Genomic DNA, 18,843 nt, shown 5'->3' on the forward strand with positions numbered 1-18,843 from the left:
TTGTGTTTGAGTCTGTCAACCAGCAGAGCATCTTGAGCTTTTCCTTTTCCATTGATCAGAGTAACTGTTCCTCTTCCTGCAATTTTTCCAGTTCCGCTTCCAAAGGACACATTCCCTTCCTTTTTTCTCAGTGAGATAAATTTCCTTCTGTCTCCTGTCATGTGTCTGGAGCACCCACTATCCACAAACCACTGGTTTCCATTATTTTGCGCAAATATAGGTAGGCCGCATTTGTCTATTGCAGAGATCTTGCTACTCGTCCTTCTTCCTTTGAGTGGGCAGTTTTGTTCATAGTTTCCATTATTGTAGCAAAAAGAGAAAGTCAGATCAAATTTAGTCAAGGGATCGAATGAATTGAAGGTTTTGATTTGTCCCTGTCTTTTGGGAGCATATGAGTTGATTACTCGGTCCTTTTGCGTTGTCTTTTCAATTCTGCGAGCCATACGGTGTCTAGCTTGGTGACCGAAGTTTTTACAGTGAAAACAGTGTCCAAGAAATATGGTTTTGAAGCAACCATGGTTTAATTCGCTTTCCTTTCTAAGAATTACTCCTCCCTCGTCCTTTGGATTTTTGATGGGCCCTTGGTGGAGTACAGGTTTGTATTTGCTGTAGTGTCCATGATTCGACTCCACATTCTTCTTTGGAGTAACTCTTTCTTTATTCTTGGAATCTGGGATGCACTTTTGATAAGATACTTCTTCATCTTTTGGGTTGCAGGAAAGTGCATCGGCATAGCTTTTCACACTATTCTTATTGCTTGAGGATTCTCCCTTGAAACCTATTCCAGACTTATCATGTTGAGGTTTTTGATTTTTTAGAATAGTATCAAGTATTTGAGAGCTTTTACAACCCTTTTTAATTTGCTCCAACTCCTTTCTCAGAGATACTACTTCGGCCTCATGTTCTTCACAAGTCTCTTATTTTTCCTTAAGATTTGTTTCCAAGAGATCTTCTCTCCTTCTTGTTTCCTCGTTTTCCACTTTGAGAGAGATAATTTTGTTCCATAGTTTCTCGTTCTCTTCAATGGCACCTATTAACAGTTCATCCACATTTCCTCCTGGCCCCGAGTCATCATCATCTGTGAGTGCCATGAATAATGCTTCTTGGCTTTCATCATGATCGCTTTCCTCATCTGATTTCTTTTTGATGACCATAAACTCATCCTCATCAGACTCACCTTGCTTGGAGAGAAGGTTTTTCTTATTGAACCCTTTCTTTTTGTATGTCATTCTTTTAGAATTTCTTTCATCATCACTGTCATGTTTATGAGGACATTTTGCTGCATAATGACCTATTTTACCACATTTAAAACAGATAAGAGGATACTTGCCTTTAAGCTTAGATCCTCTCTTCAGCTTTCATACATATTGAGCCAATTCGGATTCCACATCTGACTCATCACTACAGTCATTCCTTTCTTTCCCTTTCTTTGACTTTGAGGCCTTGAATGCTGCATCTTTGGAGCTAGGTCCACCTTTCCTCATTTCATAGGCAGTGAGAATTCCATGGAGTTCATCCATTTTGAGGGTGTCAAGATCCTTTGATTCTTCTATAGCACTTATTTTGGAGTCAAATCTGTCTGGAAGAGACCTTAATACCTTTTGTACAATAGTACTTTCTTCAACTTTTTCATCCAATCCTTTCAGGGAATTTACCACTTCAGCTACTCGGAGGAGGTATGCTGCAATGTCTTCTTCCTCTTCCATCTTCAAACTTTCAAATTGTCTTCTGTGAGTTTGAAGCTTTGCCTTTTTTACTTTTGAGTCTCCATCGTACAAGCCGACTAGCTTCTCCCACATTTCTCTAGCAGAGTTACAGTGCATGATTTTTGTAAACTCGGAATCAGTGATTCCACTAGTGATAGAGTTCATGGCTTTTGCATTTGCAATGTAGGATTTCCTCTCATCTTGGTCTGTTGGAAGAGTGGAAGTCGCTCGGTATTCAGTTTGACAAAAATGCCAGACTTCAGGTCCAAGGGACATTAAATAGTAAGTCATTCTTTTCTTCCAAAACCCAAAGTTAGTGCCATCGAACAGAGGAGCTTTTCCTGATGCTTCATGATTTCTCATCATGGTTGCTGATCCTTCTTCAAGCTGTTAGGCTAGAATGAAGAAGCCTGCTCTGATACCAATTGTTGGAAATACTGAGAGGGGGGTGAATCAGTATTTCTTATTCTCACTATTGTTTTACTAGTTAAAAACATATATGTTCAGAAACACAAAATGAACAGCAGGAATAAATGCTTTTATTAATATAACTATGCAGTAAAAATAAATACAATAAATAGATTGTCACAATTGGTTTCCAAGCTCCAACTTGGACTTTGGTGAGGCTCCAACCTCCTGAGCACCAACTCTATTTTGCCAAGACACCAATCTTGGACTTAGGAGCACCAACTCCCAAGGACTTCAATCCTGTTCAATTCTGAGGCTCCGACCTCTTTGGTATACACTGGCGTGCTGCTACTCTCTCTTCAGCTTCCACTGCTTTTGCTGCCCCCTTTTCTTCTGCTGCTTCCACTATCTCATACTCAGGTTATCCCGTCCCCGAACAACAACAACTACTCTCACTGTTTTCTGCTGCTTTTTTTTTTCATCTGCTCCATGCCTCTGTCCCTTCATTTCTTCTTTCTCATTGGCTCTTTGACTTCCTTTCTTCACAGGCTCTTCAGCTTCCTTACTCCGTAGGCTCTTCGGTTTCCTCAGCACTTTCTTGCCCTGTCAGTTACCTCTGTTTATCCAACCGTTCCAATAATCACAGGATACATACATCAAAAATTATAACAATACTCTTGTTTTGCTCATGATCGTAGGCATACACTGGAGCCACTTGACACTTCGGCTTCCATTTCTTTTCTTTCCTTTTTTTTTTTTTTTTTTTTTTGTCTTACAGGCTTTATCGATGCTTTTAATCACCCATCGGAAGCCACCACCTGAGAGTTTTAATCAACCATCAGAAGCCACCACCCGAGCACTTTAAATCAACGATCGGAAGCCTTATATCATATGCAATATATGGCCAACACTATAAAAACCCCGCAGCCACATATATTTTAACACACAGGAAAATAACGTAATTCCTGTTCTCATTCAATAGATGCGGATCTCAATTCTTATCCGTCCGCCTTTATAATTATCGGTGAATCCAGATTTCGGCGATCACTACAAAACTGTTAAGGCCTGACCTTCGACGAGGTGCGGACCCGACACACCTTTAGGCTGCCTTTTATTATGATTTTGGTACCGATGGATTTCGGTGACTTCCCTTCTGGCAATTTCAAAGTCTAACGGACCTTGTGGACCCGACGACCCATTAAACCATCCTCAATATAATACTTTGGCTCCGAATTTCGGAGCTCGTCACTTAACCGCGCTGAGGTTCCTTTCGGACCCGAAAAGGTTTAGATGCCACGCTATATATATTTCGGCGGGTCCGCTTATCGGCGGTCGCCACAGACAATAGCACTCCCTCCTCCGAACACGACGAACCCAATGCTTTATAGGGAGCACTGAATAATATTTCGGCTCTGATATATATTGGAGCTTTCACATGATAGTTCCAAGCCACTCCTCCGATGCGATATTTGGGTTCGGACCCGATATGGGACCAATCTGAATAAGAATTCGCGTCCGCTCTCATCCCTAAGGGTTCCGATACAATATCGCTGCGATTTTCCTCCACTCCCGATAGTTGTTAATACATGTATATGTGGGTTTTCATTGCCCGAACAATGCCCGATAGTATTAATAAAGGCATATATGGCTCCTCTTGCGCTGGCACTCCTCCGATATGGCTCCTCTTGCTCTGATATATGTGGCTCCTCCGATTTGGTTCCTCTGGCTCCTTTTGATCCTCTCAGCTTTGATATGCTCTGTCTCCTCCTCTTGAATATTGCCATATTGACATCAATGACAATCTGTGTCCAACATTGTGAAAATTTAAAAAGGTTGGGAATGGACTTACTAAGGCGCCAAGTAGGGACCGCATTTGCGTCTTGAGATTTTTGATGACCAGGTTTTGTGTCTCCTCGACCATCCACTTCCTTGATGCTGTAGGGTTTTATCCTGGTAGTGGTGGGGTCACCATTCCTCCAAACAAATAGATATGTCTCCCCTCCCAAATTTCTTTAACAATTCTCTTCTAGGAGGAAACTTCAATATGGAAGGATACTTCAGTTAAAACAAACTTTTGTGCCCACATCTAAGATGTGTTGGGATGAACACACTTCGTCCATATCCATGTGGTACCATGGCTAATGCCAAACCAAATATCTTGTGAATAGTCATCAAGTAGTGACTTTGGGATCCTTTGTGTGGCCTTGATGACTTCTAGCATATTCTTGTATCGTCTGGCAAAGGAGGCCTCATTGATTTTTTACTGTTGGGGTCCCTGGAAGTCCTCCATGGTACATACTTGAGAGCAATAGGTTGGTCTTCAGTAACCATTTTCATATCTTGGCCCTTGGGTAGGAACCATTTCCACATGGCCAATGTCATGACGAGATATCCATAGATAAAGTGGGTGGCTCTTTTATACACATCCTCGCAAGCATCAAAATGTTCCCGTATGAGAAAGCCACACTAATTCAATTGTGTGCCCTGCACACAAGTCTTTGCAACTAATATGGTGTCTAATGTGCATTTAGCTTGTGAAAATTATCGCATAATCTTCCCAGTGATCGTGTAACAAGAAAAATTAATGTTATACTTATTGATAGGCTCTATCATAGCACCCTTGCCTCGTCACTGGGTACCATATTTGTTATATAAATTATCATCACATGTTTTTGTTCCTCCCTTGGATGCAGTTTGGAAAGAAGTTGATATGGTAGCTCCGATAGTAGACAACCTTGTGAACCTCTAAATATCAACAACGTGGATGGGATATTCTTTATCTAGAAATAATGATCCTCCATGCATCCGATTGATGAGAAGTTTTGTGCACTATATTGTTGCTTCTTGTGTGTCAAAGACTGGAAGACTTCTTAAATTCAACAACGTTGACCGCTGAAGTCCCCTAAAATATTCAGTAACTTTCATGGACTAACTCCCATCGAATTTGGTAATAGGAATTGTGTAGACCTCCCACTTTAGTGATGGAAAATGGAATGAGTTTGATATTTCATTGTCAACAAGCATGTCTTTATCATATTTTGCATGTAGTGGCTCTCTGTTTGTAACTTTGGAAAGTGGTTCAATTTCTGGAACAAAATTATGGTCTTCATCATTATGGTAAAGTGATGTTTGTACACATAGAAAACGGCGGGCTTGAATTTGGGCATAGAACAAAGAGAGTGAGATATAGACTTTGGACTTGGCAAGTCGACCACCTCAGCTTTTGGTTCTGAGAAATTTATCATTTCCATGAAGACTAAATAGAAATACTCGACACGATGTTTTTTATTAAACCACTTAACTAATTATTAGGGTAACCTTCGCCACTTGGTATCAACCGTGGTAGCTGTAGCTGAGCCGAACCTTACTCGGATGATGCAAAACTAAAAAGGGGGTGGAATAGATGGGTAATTATGGTGCAATGATGGTGGACACCTAGAATTTAAAGGTAGATCATGTTAGGGGTACTATGAGAAATATTTATCCCAAATTCTAACTGACATATAGAATTATTTCTTAATTATGAAAGATATGACTAATGACATGTGTGACTCCCTAACCACAATCAATTGTGGTGGGGTAGAAGTAATTCCACAAATACAATACCTGATGGAAGTTTATTCTTGATTGACTATGGCTAGAAGAACATACCAACTAATCTTAATTGACATCACTGATATACTAAAAGGAACTAACTGACTCTACCTAAACCTACCTACAATCTCCCTGTGGAGATTCAATCAATTTGGTGAAGAATTGATCGAGCCATGGAAAGGTTTCATGCATGCACCATTCACCCATCTCGATAGTAAGGCATTGTCTAGTTGTGCCAGCTTTATTGGTATTCAGATATGAATCATGCAATTCACCCAATTCCACATTAATTTTCAACCCAGGGCTCTACAAGTTATTTCAAGGCTATCATGAAAAGTATATGCAAGCCATAGTTTCCCTACCCAGTACTGAACATTAAACTATAAACTTAAAAATGTGTAACAACAAGTGATAACAATAACAACAAATGAGAGTAACAATGGTAATGACTGTAACAACAACAAGAGTAACAGTAAATCAGACTCTCAACAATACTCTGATAATCGTTCACAACGATAAATAAATTAACTAAAATAAACCTATGCACACATCTATCTAATAGCACTTGGTAAGGAGAGTGGGTCCAACTCCCTAATCAGGGTTGTGGTGAGATCAAGAAGTCACGAAATGCTCAAAAGATCAGAATTTCATTAATCAAAAGGATAATACATGTATGTTGTTACATACTGAAAGTTAATGTAATTCCTAGTGATCTTAATTACCAGATTTCATAGCCTCGTAACTCTACTTATACAATTTGTTAACACTACCAACTCCTAGAATTACGATAGCTATCTACCTACAATTACATAGTGGTTTCTTAAATGGAACATAATATAAATATAGTAGTGTGTTGATTAAAATATTGATCCACCATTGCAGTTGATGTCTTAAGATAGCGCTGCCAGCTGAATGGTCACCATTGTAGAACCATGATCTCGATCATACATCCTCCAAATATGCAATAATAATTGAATTAGCAAGCCACTTAGGAAAAAATCCCCTATGACTAAGCTTCATTGATTAATGATTCATAAAAACATGAAAAGAGGTATACCTATGTGTCTTAGACTGTAAATTGACCAATAATGGCATAGAATGGATACAGGAAACAAGGTAAAAAGGTGGGTAAAAACATGCAAATCCAATCACCAACATCTCCCCCCAACTAGTCTTTCTACATGTCCTCATGAATTCCTTCACCTACGAAAATCGGGGTTTGAGTTGTGATGATTAGCATGAAGTTGTGTGAGATCATATTTTGCAGCCATTTCTGTCCCCTCTGGCTTATATCCATCTATCTAGACGACTTCCTTCCACCAATCCTCGCCTACCTCGTAAGTTGGAGTATACTAATCGGCTGGCAGCCAGATAATGGGGAATAGAACCTTAAAACCATCCATGGAACCCCATGAATATTCATGCATGCAATATACTGAGGTACCCTATTTAAATCCCGAGCAAAATTGGGGGACCCAAAGGTTCACGTATCCTGACAGTTGATGACGATAACGTCCACCATTTCTGGAAATTGTCCCAGGCGTCCTCTTGACAAGTAATTTTTTTTTTGTTCATATGTCAACACACCATTTATGGGTTTCCATCATCTATTTTCTCTAGCCCTTGATCCCTAAGATGGTTTGGTGTCTGTTATAAACGTTCACAAACTGACAATTCTCCATTTGAAGGACAAGTGGCATGTTTTCTTAATTTTCTTTGAACGAGTCGAATGCCTTCTTCCATTTAACTTGATTAACTATGTAGGAGGTAAAGGATATCAATTGAATGTCCCCCACGTATGGCATTGGGTTAAATGATTGATCATTTCCCAAAAAGTAGTCATGCATATAGAGTTCACACATCAAGTGCCGAACCAGAATATTGTGGCTTCTCAGGATGCACAAAAACTGCATTGAGTCTTCTATCTCATGGCTAAGTTCCTAGTGGACACTTTCTAAACAAAAGAATAGATATTGTTCATGGAGGAATAAAGAATAGTTGAGGGAAAGGGGTTGACAGGCAATTACCTATTGTGCTAGAACAAACATTTCTTCCTTATCAACCTTTAGTAGCTGCACCTCCCCTTCCAGTTCCTTGATTTTCTTTTGTTGCTTCTAGTTCTCTTTCTCCAATTACTCGATGTAATAGGTACCTATTTTCATGGATTTCTCATGAACTCCCTTCACTCCTTCCCGGTGGGCTTCTAAAGGAATGGTCCCCCATTGAAATTGAGTTGTAGCAGCTTGCCGCTTCTAAATTTATATAGTCATGAAAAACTCTTGTGCCTTGATCACATGAAAAAATGACTTGGTATGTGTAGCCAGAGAGGTTGTGGGCATGTCCTCAATCTACACTACTACTGAGATGCTTTTAGCTCCAGGTTTCACAACATTATACTTATGCCTCACTTTCCTTCGTAAGTGTCATACCTACTTCCTTAACTTGAAAATTTCCATTTTTAGTTGCATGTTTTCCCTGAACTGCGACTGGTACCTCTCTTTAAGAGGAGGCCTTATTTTTGCACATTTCTCAATGAATTATTGTTTGATAGAAAACTCCTCGACCAGTCTCACAACTGGTGTGGGGTTTTGTGGATTGGTGTTGACAAATTGGTTAACAGACTCTTGCTTTACCCTGACCCCTATTTGTTCCTCAACTCGGGGAATAGTCCCAATGTCTCCCCCTTCGGGTCTAGGAATATCCATATCTTCCCTTGGTGGTTCTGGAGTCACTGCAAGCTCCTGTGGGGTAGTGTCTTTGACACCCTTTTCTTGTGACTACTCCACTTTCAACTATTTTCTCCTTCGGGCCTCGAATCCTCCACACCTTCCTTTGGTGGCTCTGTAGCCACTACAGGTCCCTGTGGGGTAGCATCGACAACAATGTACTCCTCTAATGTCCCAGTGGGGACAGTATCGTCCATAGTCTCTTCAGTTTGTTCTTTGGTTAACATTGGTTCTTGTGTGATAGTGCCAATCACCAATACCTCAATTGTTGTAATTTGTTCACCAGTTGACACTGATTCATGTGTAAGAGTGTCGATGATGGTGCCTTTGATCGCCCTGAAAATTTTAAGATTGTGGGGGAGGTTTCTTCCTTCACCAAGATCCTATCGTAATGAAACTTCCTTTCCCCTCTTGGTAAGGACGCAAGAAGCGGAGAATGAAAAATGCTTTCTTTAGTGTCCATTCTCTCAGTGCCTACTACCTCAGGTCTTCCTTCCCTTGTGCTTACTGGCTAGTATGTGCCCCCTTTTTCTTTCTTTGCTTGTGATTCTTCTTTTTTGTCCTCCTTATTGACAATCGACACTGGTTCTTATGGAGCAGTTTCTACTGTGGCCCTTACTTCTTTCAATGGTTCCTTAATCTCTTGAGCAAGTGATGTTGGTCCTTGTGTATTAGCACCGCTTGTAGCCTCGTCCAAAGGTTACTCTATTCTTTGAATGGGTGATATTGGTTCTTGTTTGTCAGCACCACTTGCAATTTCATCCAAGGGTGGCGACTCTCTCCTAAAAGTAGCAATCACCTCTGGTTCATGCGAAACAACGTCGACTATGTTTTCTTCTCTCTATTTCTTTTGCTCCCATTGGGCCAATAAGTGACGTTGGTACTTATGATTAGCATCGGTTGTGGCTTCTTCGATCCTCATTTCTTCCACTCCTATTGAGGCAGCAAGTGATATTGATTGTTGTGGAGTAGCGTTGGTTGTGGCCTCTACTGTTTCCATGCTTCTATTCCCATTGAACTAGTAGTCGATGATGGTTCTTATGGAGCAGCATCATCTACCACTTCTTATTCTTCTGCCATCAATTCTTCCTCATCCTCTCGTGCAGGCATCATAGCTGTAATTTCTTCCTCTGCTAGCTCGGTGAATTGTGGCCAAGCCACAGAAGTTAGGGACAAAGCATGTACCACTAATAGTCTGACCAACACATGATTCGTAAGGATCGGTAATGCTTGTTGAGACCAATGAGAAGACTGCGCCATTAGCTAAAGGTTGTTCCATAGAAAATATGGCATATCTAGAGAATGAATTCGTGCATGCCGAAACCGAGGGCATGTAAGAAGCTTAAAATGATACTTAAACAAAATATAAAACTTGCCTTCACAAGTAATGTACCTCATGAAAAAATATGCAATCTCAGACCATGAGTGCCAAAAAGACTTTTGATCATACCCACTACCCTTCTGGACTATTGTTTCTACAACCTGTAAGAACAATTCTAGGAACTATGGCAAAGAATATTTCCATGAAAACCATTTATGCCCTCCTTGTAGCATTCTGCTGATAGTCTAAATTACTTCCTCTGTGATGGAAATATCCAATCCGCACACTCTAGAATGATTTCCATCCAAATTCAATGCAAATTCAACTGTGATGGCTTCACCAAATCCTTGAAGCCTTTCAAAATCCACATGCCATTCTACATCTAAAAAGACTTGCCATACGTCTGGGTTGCTTCGGACCTGCACTATATTCTATGGTTTATTCCTAACGGCTTACCTTCCCATTCTGCAGTTTCTTTGTAGTAGTAATTGGAGTAAAAACAAGACCATTTAGGAGGAGTGTCGGAAGGTAAAATTGCAGTGACAAGGTTGTGGTGGTGACAGGGTGTGGTGATAGTGAAAGTAGAAAGATGATGGTAAAATATGGAAACATCCATGGCAAATTATGGTAATAATGAGTTATAATTATGGCAATTATTTCATAGCATTGGAAAGGACTATCCATTAACACAATCATACTTATTCAAGTCCCAATGCATATGGATAACCATGCAAGGTATGGTGAGAATTATGGAGTGTACACACTTGGTATAGGGTTCAACAATGATATGACAAGTCATTATTTCATTTTAATTGTGGTGTGTTCATATTTATTATAATACCCCCCCAACTAAGGGGATGATCATCCGCAGTCATATCGAGTCATGTCAAATGAATTATTGATAAAATCCACAAAGTTGATCGGAGACATACTTGGTGACTTACCTTGATGGAGTAACAACAGTGGAGGAGTAACAACATCGAAGGGAGTAACAACACTCGAGGAGTAACAACATCAAGGCAGTAACAATGCCCAAGGAGTAACTGTACCACTTGAACACTTAGTTGGAATTGTGACGAAGCAACAACACCAGAGGAGTAACAACATAGGAGTACTTAGATAAAATCGTGACGGAGTAATAGAACCATAGGAGTAACAACATCGGAGGAGTAATAGCATTGTAGTACTTAAACAAAATCGCAATGGAGTAATAGCACCGGAGGAGTAACAACAGTAGTGAAGTACTTAGACAATCATCACGATCAAAGTAACAACACCAGTGAAGTACTTAGACAAAATCGCCACAATCAAAGTAACAACACTGGAAGAGTAACAACACCAGTGAAGTACTTAGACAAAATCACCATGATCATAGTAACAACACTGGAGGAGTAACAACACTAGTGAGATACTTGCAGGAAAAAGAATGATAGAGTAGTAACAACATTTTATTATATTAGATATATAGATATATATTATTGTTTTTGTTTTTTTTTGTTTTTTTTTTTAGATCAGAGGTGTAGAGGAAGAGTTCTCTGCACTAATAATTTCAAAACCAGAATTATCAGAGAAATGTTTGATAAAGGAGTCTTTAGAAGCTGGACGGTGGTATAGTCTGAGGTGATGTCCATTTACAAGAAAAGGAGTATGTGCCTCATCAATTGTTATAAGTCTAACAGTCCCATTATCAAACACTGTGTCAACTTCATATGGTCCCATCCATCTGGAGAAAAGTTTCCCTTTAAAATATTTGAACTGAGAGTCATAGAGAAATGCCCAATCTCCCCTTTGAAACACCTTTTTCTTGATAAATTTGTTGTGCCATTTAGTTCGCTGCTGCTGAATTGCAACAATATTCTGGACAACTAGTAAACGAATTTCATTAAACTCATTTAACTGTTCCAGCAAGTGTTTCTAGGCTTCTAAAATATTCAAACCTACTTCAAGGGATGTCCTAAGTGTCTTAATTTTGAATTCCACCGGAAACAAAGGGGATTTCCCATAGACAAGCTCATATGATGAAAATCCTGTTGTGTTTTGCCATGTTGTTCTATACGCCCATAATGCCTCAGGAATTTTTTCAGCCCAATTTCGATGATGGTTTGCTACAGTCTTTGTAACAATATTTTCCAATACCTTTTTTGTTCTCTCAACTTGGAAATTTTCTTGAGGATGATATGGAGACGTTACCCTATGCTTGATCCCATATTTCTTCATAAGTCCTGCTATCAAATGTGATGTAAACTGCACCCCTCCATCTAAACTTATCTCTCTAGGAGCTCCATACCAAGCAAACATTTCTTCAAATAAAAGGTCTGAGACAACCTGTTTTGTTAATTTCAAAATAGCTTTGGCTTCTACCCACTTTGTCACATAGTTTGCGCAAATCAAAATGTGAACTTTCTTATTTGAAGGCGGATTGAATGGCCCAACGAAATCAATAACCCATTTTGCGAATGGCTTAAGAACTATTTGAGGCTGTAGTGGCATCTCATCTTCCCGACTAGGCTGACCAATCCGTTGGAAACTATCGCACCCTTGAACATATTTCCTTGTGTTAGCGCTTGAAATTTCACCTCAGGCTAAGAAAGGTAAACCTCAAGGCAACATCAAACCACTTCGCCTCGTAGCTAGCCCTACGGGGCGGGAGAGGGCTCTCTCCGGTCTATCTCGGTGAGATCTTAAATGGGTGAGATGACCAATAGGGTAACACTGATTTTAGGAAGTAAACTAATCAAAAAGGTTGATTTGGGGTTTTTAGGGTTTTTGGTGGCAAATTGAGGGGATGGCAATTTTGGGTGTGGGGATTGGACACAGTTTCTGCAGGGGGTTCTTTGGGGCGAGGTAGGAGACAGTATTGATGCCTTTGATTGGGGTGGATGGTCAGGAATGACAGGTGAGGAGCTAAGGAGAGCAAGCAATAGCTTTGAATTCTCCTTAAACAGTAGAAAACATTGAAATTAAACAAACTTAAAAGCAGAGCATGACAGTCATGAATTCTTACTTTAACGCTTCGTTTGCTTAATGTGCAGAAGGAAAAGAAAGGAAATGATTCACATAACACAATTACAAGTACAAAGAGAAACACACCATCAATACATGTGACCACAAGAATCCCAAAAAGGACTGCAAAACCCTGGTCTTCCTTGGCCAAAAATTGCAGAGATACAGTGAATAATACAATGATAGCTTCTCCCTCAAGAGTCCAACCATGAAAATGAGCAAGAAAGTACATAATATAGATCATCTAACCTCTTTCCCTACCTCCAATGGGTCGAGCTCACTATCCTAGGAGCTGTTTCAACCACTTCTAAACTAAGCACTACAAACTAGGCAGTCAAAATAACTTGCCTCTATAAGCTAGGAAACCAATTCATTCATTTAATTTTCACCTTTTTCATGAATGAATCTTCTAGAAGAGGTACATAAGAGTAAATGTGTCATAAAAGTACATTAATTACATCAAAGAGCATAATAATCCACCCCAATAAGTCAAACAGGGTCAAACTGCGTTTTTCTGAGCTGTACACTGAAATCTGGAGAAGTTTGCCTCACGGGTTGCGCGCCTTTGCCTGACGGATCGCGCACCTTTGGGACCACATTTGGGGCACTTCCAGGTGGCCAAATTGAGAAATAGTAGGCTTTTTGGAACGGTCCGTGAGTCTACTTTCCAACCCAACTGGAATTTCTGACTTTGGTGGTCATTTGCCCCTCCAAAATTGCAATCTCCCAAGACTGCTTTCTACAACTCAAAAATGTGGCAGAAAGTCAATTTTTGCTTTTTTTTTACTTTCTGGAGGCCCAAAACTTCATAAAATCTCAAGTCCATTGATGAGCATATGTAAATTCTCATGAAAAATCTGTAAATTCTGAGTTTTTGCAAAATGGAGTTGCCATGATGTAGGGTCGCGCGGGCGGTGAGACCCGTTAATGGGGAAAAACCTGTAAATTGCCTAAAAAACCAAAATTTACCCAAAATGTTCAAAATTTCTTGGGATTTGTGCTGTGGCTGGGCTATTTAGTGCCTTGGTCCTTCAGTGAAGCCTCGACCAAGATATGGAGGGGATTGGGCCTCTTTCTCCTTTTTTGTGCCTTGGTCAACCGCCTTTGGAACATCTTCATCTTTGCCTTGCACACGTGCATTCTCGCCCAATAATGGTTCTTCATGTTTCTTAACAATTTTTTATCTTGTTTGGCCTTAGCCAACAGCCTCTCCAAGTGAGCATTGAGCTGGATAAGCATGGACTCTCGCTCAACGGGCAATAGATCACCGGGTCTTCTTCGATTCAAGTTGCGGTCACTACGAATCCTCCACAACTCATCAAGAGCTTTCTCATCCTCCAACTGTTTGTTGCACTGCTCCAGATATGAGATTGTCCACTGTGCCCCCTATAACCTCCTCTACAATGCATCATTTTCAGCTCTAAGGTGCTGAATGATCTCCTTTGACTCTCGGCTAGGAGAACTGACATCAAGATCAATAAGCTCTATATCTGGAACACCTGATGGTCCCTCATCAATCCTGGGCTGCTTGCCCCTCTCTGATACCTGTGCTGCTGAAGAAAGTGAGGCCCCTTCCACCTGATGTGGAGATAACACTCACTGAGCCGATGAAGAAGGCGAGACCCCTTCCACATGTTGTGGAGAAAGTACTCACCGAGCTGCTGCAAATAAGGCCCTTTGGCCTCTCTGATAAGTAACCAAAGGTGAGGAGCTGACATGTCTAGTGACGGGGATGTCATGCTGCTGTGATGGTCCTCCCTCCTCGTGAATAACCTCAGGATGTGGCAGTGGTGGTGCTGTAAAAAGCTCACGAGAGATGAACTCCTCCCATGAGATGCCCTGTTGTTTTGACTGTTTGAGATGTTGTTTCAAGGGGACAAATAGCACAAGGGAAATGTTAGGGAGGGGGACTTTTGAGGGGACTTAGGGAAAATATATGTAAGAGGGAATTTAGGGAAGAAATTATGACATATACAACATCACATAATCATAATATGCAAGGGTTTTATGGGAAGTAGGGTTTAGGGTTATGTTATTGATTTTTAGGGGTAGGGGTAGGGTTTTAGGGCTTTTAGTATTTTTGGTAGGGAGATTGGGTAAAAATGATAAGGGAGGTGATAACGGAATGTGGGGAAAAAGTGGGGATGAAAAGGATGACCTTGAGCACAGCAAAAAAAAACCCTAGCTTTACTTGCACTTTGACCTTTTTAAGCACAATACACATGAATTTCCCATTTCATCTTGATGGCATTTGACACATCTTCCATGCTCATTTTTTCTTTACCAAGCAAAATCACCATGATTTAGAGGCATACCTGAAGAAATTTAGGAGAAAGAAGTTGATTTGTGGCTCACTGGAAAAATTCTGTAGGTGAATCCTGATGGGTCGCGTGCACTGCCCAACGGGTCGCGCGCCCTCAATGGGTCGCACCAGTGTAATTTCTGAACTCGAATGGGCAGCCTGACAGGTCGCGCGCTCTCAATGGGTCGCGCGCCAGGCTCAACGGGTCGCGCGTTTGCAGGAGGCTTTTGGAGGCCTTGCCGGTGTCAGAATCAGGTACAGGATAGCTTGTTGGAAATTTCTTTGAGTCTAATTTCCAACCCAACTAGAATTGTTTAATTTGGAGTTCATTTGCCCTGTCAAAAATCAAATCTCCCAAGACTTGTCAAAACGTGCCAAATGAGGCTGCCTCAAGGAAGAGTGTTGTTGCAGTCAACTTTTGAATGCCTTCCTCAACCCCAAATTTAGCTCATGATAGCTAATTGGAAATTTCTTTGTGTCTAGTTATCAGTTTACCCACCAAGAAAATAATTTGGCCAACCAAGCTAGGATAAAATTTGATTTTCCCAAGGTCACTTCAGAGGTGTCTTTGATTCTCCTGAGGCAACGATATTCTTGACATTTCTCTCAAACCATGATGCCTGTGCAAAAAGTGAAAGAGGTTTTTCTTCCTTGGCATGTTTTGGACAGAAACCTCTCTCAGTTTCCCAAAATTCCTCTGTTATTTCTCTAAAACATCTTTTGAGTGAAACTTATCCCGATGTGTGGAACAAGGGATTTTGCCGAAATGAAGCAGAATGAAGGGGATAAGAGGCTTCTAAATTCTTGGGGAAATTTTTGGAAGTAGGGCGGGATGTTAGGAAGTAGGGGAAAGTGGAATATTAGAGATTGAGCGAGGGAAAGGAGTCCAAAAGGGCAAAACACAGGCCCAACCTAGAAAATTGCCAAGTTGTAGCTAGAAACTAGGGTTTGTGCAAAAATGAGGAATTTGGGGGATCTCAGTGATGGAAAGTGTTTGATAAGGTAGGGGAATGTGTATGAACATCAGGATACAAGTTTCGCTAATGATTTGACTTTCCAAGAGAAATTGGCTTCAAAACCTTAGGAGAGGAAAATGACCTTACCTAGGCACAATTGAAGCATGAGCAAGGTGTACAATGACTCATTAGACACTAAGATGATAATGAAAACCCTATGAATGATGATAGACTCAGCTGAATAGTGACATAGATTGGAATTTGGGCAAATTTTAGAAGGAGTGAAAGCAAACCCTAGACGTAATGCCTAGTGACCAAATTTTGCTTGAAGACTCACTGAAATGACAAAATTTGACCTTAACACTTCTAAATCACTTTGTAAGAGCATATTTGATCACTGGAGGAAGGCTGGAAAGACTGACACTAACATTGGCTCCAATGGGGATGGTAGCTCCTTGGAGGTGCCAAGAACCGCAGATCCCTGTAAGAGCTAGACAGTGCCTTCGTCCATTGGGCAATGGAGTCAAAAACTCAAGCTGAAATGCATGACTGAAAACTGATGACTTGACAACACAAATTGACTCTCACTCAACTAAAAACTGACTCAATACTTAAACACAACCGACAAACTGAAAATGATGCTCAAAGTGGAGCTTATTCATCAAAACCTACCCTAACAGTTTCATTCATCACCTGATCAAGTGAAATGAAACAACCAATGCAACCAAGTAAGAATCTCGTCTGCTGGTTGAATTCTCCGCAAGTGCTCATTTATGAACAACAAGAGAAAACTACTGAAAGGCAACTCCCATGACAACTTAGAAACAGATCCGTTGAATGATATGAATTCTCTATCCACCTCCAAAAACACTGCATAAGGATCATGAAATTCAAGCACACTGGAACTTAGCTCATCCAATGGATTACTTCTCATCTCCTCATACCATGAATGCAAACTTTGATCTGAGCCTTTTGACGAGACCTCTTCTGAAAATAAGAAAGAAACTGGCTGCCGGATCAAATTCATATCAGCACATGTTTCAAGCTCACATGTAGTCAATGGATAAAGACTTTGACTACCAACCTCATCCAAAACATCAGCTATTGGATCATGAAAAACCTGAAAATACTGCTGCAACCCATTTTCTATTGGTTCCATTGTGATTACATGATTGCCTACATGCTGCTCATTCTTCACTGAAGATGGACTATGCAAATTTCCCTTCCAAAACTGAAATGATTCGAAACAAAATGGTAGGGAATCATCTTGCATCATCTGATCAAATATGTCAGTTTCCATGCCTTCATCTGTAACTTGACAACCAATGGCTTTCGGGGGTTGCAAATCTGAATATGAGAAGTCTTGAACAAAATTTCCTTTGCTCTCAAGATGATTCAAATCAAGACTTGTTGACATTTGATTTCTGACTGCATGGTAGTTATCTCTGATGAACTGAAATGAATCAAAACAAAAAGGCAAAGATCCTTCACTTACTTCAAACTTTGATGCACTTTCCTCATCACTGTCATAGCTGATATGTGATGGCTGAACATTGTATTCAAGCTGCTGAAAATGAACTTTTTCCTCCCACAAACTAGCTACTTGTTTGATTGCAAGATTAGCTTCTTTTTGGAGAACATAATCATCATCATACTGATCAAACCGAGGCAAATCATAGGTATAAAACATATCATCAAGCATGCAGGTCATATCAACAGAGCTCTCTTCTCTAAGGTGATCTACAAAACAATCATTATCAGATCTATGACAACTAGGGTAAGAAACAAAATGTTTTGGATCAGCAACTTGTTCTTCTTCAATCAGCGAGCCGTGAGCTTGAACATCATAAGAATTTCTTGCAGTGACCTTCTGCATCATCTCTTCTATTGCACTTCCCAAAATGTCAAGCTTTACCTCTAGAGATGTCGATTTATCTGGATCTATGTTTTTCATCTCTTCTTCCTTCAACTTTGCCCTTCGGATTAGCAGATGCGCCTCTACATTTACTGCACTGTTTTGCATCTCGTGAAGTGTTGCAATATCCCTTTCTCTCAGCTGAAACTCCATCTCCGGATCAAAGGCACCCGGATAGTGCAAGAGAGCAGATTTAGGCATAGGCCTTATATCAACTGGCATTGAATAATAAACTTGGTTGAATCTGGCCGAAAACTGTTGTACTGTCTCCCCTGGCAATCTTTTCAGCTGGTTATACTCTTCTACGATCAAGAGAAGGTTATGCCCGATCATCCACCTATCAAGAAAAACTGCTGGAAATCTGAAATGCTCGCATCAGGCAGGGCTTTGAACCAACTCTTCACTTTGGCTTGCAAAGAAAGAGAAAAAAGCCTTATACTGACATCTTCTTCATCAACTTCAAAAAGATCTAGAAAATTCTCAAAATTCTACACATGTTGCTCAGCATTGACATTCTTACTTTCACCATCAAACCTTGGCAAGTATAGATTATAATTTTTGGGGAAAGCATGAAGAACAGAAGGTAAAACAAGAGGTTTATACCGATCTAGAATTTTACAAGGTGTAGGGGTATGTACAGCAGGTATAGAATCAGTCTTGGTCTCTTCAGATTCATCAATTTGAAGATGGTCATCACAAAATTTAGAAGAAAGGTCTTGATCAAGCTCAAAGGCATGCAAATCTTTGGTATTCACGATCTTCAAAGGGAAAGAATCAACTGCAGGCTTGGGATCTTTTCTCAAATACAATATACTTTGCAAAGCCTTCTTGACATTCTTGGGAAAAGAGAAGAAATAATTTATGACAAAGAACAAAATGTCTTGGATGAAATTCCAACTTGAATACCTGGTC

The sequence above is a fragment of the Pinus tabuliformis genome, chromosome 6 (assembly GCF_031772625.1).
Source record: "Pinus tabuliformis cultivar Carrire ecotype Pingquan chromosome 6, CPIR1, whole genome shotgun sequence".
NCBI lineage: Eukaryota > Viridiplantae > Streptophyta > Pinopsida > Pinales > Pinaceae > Pinus > Pinus tabuliformis.